This window comes from Nannospalax galili, unplaced genomic scaffold, assembly GCF_000622305.1.
Source record: "Nannospalax galili isolate Female #2095 unplaced genomic scaffold, S.galili_v1.0 scaffold676, whole genome shotgun sequence".
Lineage (NCBI taxonomy): Eukaryota > Metazoa > Chordata > Mammalia > Rodentia > Spalacidae > Nannospalax > Nannospalax galili.
The window spans coordinates 1,119-3,582 of NW_008337446.1; the positions used below are offsets into that span (position 1 = coordinate 1,119).

The 2,464-nt window shown below is 47.0% G+C and overlaps 1 long non-coding RNA gene across 1 annotated transcript; it reads left to right on the top strand.

The window, feature by feature from the left end:
• The first annotated feature begins 1,542 nt into the window (after positions 1-1,542).
• Positions 1,543-2,009, top strand: LOC103733708. Its single transcript, XR_607249.1, has 2 exons — positions 1,543-1,581; positions 1,846-2,009. It is a non-coding gene; the product is annotated as an uncharacterized LOC103733708 (long non-coding RNA).
• Positions 2,010-2,464: the final 455 nt, after the last annotated feature.

Here is a 2,464-nt window from a genome sequence, read left to right on the forward strand (position 1 = left end):
AAGCAGGCTGAGCAATTAACCAAGAGTCATTCACAGTCACTACTATCTCTTTTTCCTCCCATATCATGGGGTACAATATTGTGGATCAGGAACATAAGTCCAGCATAACTCAGCCAAGATCACTTGCGGGAACATCATCAGCCATGTTTGTCTCCTCATCATTCTTTTCTACTTCTTTTTTCTTTGGCGCTCATCCGGTGCACCTCACCAGCCTTTCCAGCAGCCACCTGGCTCCATCAGCGTCCTGTGGAAAAACACAAACATGCCCTCTTCCCCATATCAATACAGGATCGGGGCCATTCCATTGTCCAGTTAAAGGATCCTTCCACCTGACTTGGGCGTAGGTATCCTGTGACAGAGGATGCCACATTCTATCTGCCATAGAGTGGTCATTTTTATCCAAATTCAAAAAGTTTAAAATGAAAAGAGTATGATGTAAAAGATTACTTGGTGTCTGGTGATATAACTCCCCATTTTTTATTTTTTGTAATTGTGCTTTTAAAGCACCATGTGCTCTTTCCACTATACCTTGTCCTTGTGGGTTATACGGTATCCCAGTTCTATGCTCAATGCCCAATTGCAAACAGAAACGTTGGAACCCGACTGGTATAGCCAGAGCCATTATCTGTTTTTATAACGTTAAGGATCCCAGCTATAGAAAAGCAAGTCAAGCAATGAGTTATAACATTTTTTGTGGCTTCCCCTATTTGCACTGTAGCCATAATAAAGCCAGAAAATGTACTTATTGTAACATGTACATACCTTTGCATACCAAAATCTGCAACATGAGTAATGTCCAGTTGGTTAGGTTTCAGCCCTCTAAGATTAACCCCATAATGAGGAACAATTTGTGTTTGAGGACAAGATGAGCATTGTCCTTTGCCAGCTAACATATCAAAATCTATGGGAATATTCTGTGCTCTATTAGTATTTGCTGTCACCTGGCACTGTTCCTCATACTCAGATTTCCACAACAGATAATCTCCCCCTGAAAGGCAAGCACATGGCATGTGTTTCCAATCTCCAGGAGGAAGCGCATCCATGGACAGGGATTCTAACGAAGCCTGAGTAAAAGGGGCAGTGGGACCATACTGAGAACAAGCAGTCTTTAGTTCCTTAAGCTGTTTAAAAGGCACAGGTGCATGAGACTACACCCTGTTGCCCTGCTGATCAACTTGCTCAGAAACTGGGAAGACCTGAAATCCATGCACTGACTCTCCTTTCTCTGCCATGGCCTCAATGGCCTGTTGTAATGGAGATTGAATGGTTCTGAGAGGGTACCAGATTCCTGCCAAAGGCTCCTGAGCCATGGAAATCATGGGAGGCTCAACAGCCTTCGGTGGCCTTGGAGGAGAAGGCTCTAATTCTACCATGATAGAGGGTGTTGGGGTGGTCTTAATTCTTTTCTCTTTGTTCTTTAACATTTCCTTCTTTACAGCGTCTAACTCTGTCCTTAATTGCTTAATTTCCCAGTGATCAGACAAAGCAATTATAGGTGGACACTTCTCCTGATCATACTCAACCGTCTCCTCTCCTAGGGCATACGAGGGGGTGCTCAGAGTTGCCAACATCACCAGGCTGGTGAGGAGTCTTCCTGGGCTAGGGAGCCTCTGCCTCCTATGATGCCCTCAGAAGCACATGGTCTTGCCACATTGTCCTGCTGACCAGGGGCCTTTCCCCAGCCACTGAAACCAGCCCACTGCTGACCTAGACCCCAAGTTGCCTGCTTTCCACAGTGGATGCCTGTGGTTGCTCCCACGCAGGGGCAAATCCAGGGGTTGGGGAGTGGTCACAGCCCAGAGGCCCACGCCTGTGGTTTCCAATTTTTTTCTCCTGTCCCTGCAGCAGAGGGCCCGTGTGAGCGAGCGGGAGCTGCGTTATCTGTGGGTCTTGGTGAGTCTCAATGCCACCGACTCAGTGTTGGACGTGCTGCTCGAGGACCACCCATCCTGGAAGTATCTGCAGGAGGTTCAGACCCTGCTGGAGAATGTTTATGAGAGCCTCAGGGTGAGCTGGGTGCACGTGTGTGAGTGTGTAGGTCTGACAGGTACAGTCAAGGACTATGGAGGGAAAGTTCTGACCTGTCTTGAGAGGAGACATGAGGGATGGGGGCACAGTCAAAACAAAGAAGGAAGACACTAGGATGAGCAATGAGCAGACGAACCAGGCTGTTGGGGCCAGGGTGGGGGGAGCGGAGGTGCGTGTGACCTTGTTTTAGTCTCTTTCTCTCTCTGCTTTTATTTTTTTAACTTCAGAGAGACTTTTATTATTATTTTGGAACCTGTTGAATTCAATCAGTGCTGCCTGCCGGAAGGCCAACTGATCTTGCTGGCTTGACCTTGTGTGGGTCTTGTGCAGGAGCCACAGTGGCAGTGAGTTCCCAAGTGCAATGGCCATGCCATGTCCAGAAGACAGCATTTCACAGCACTTATTTATTTAGTTTGGATTTTTATTTTATTTTATT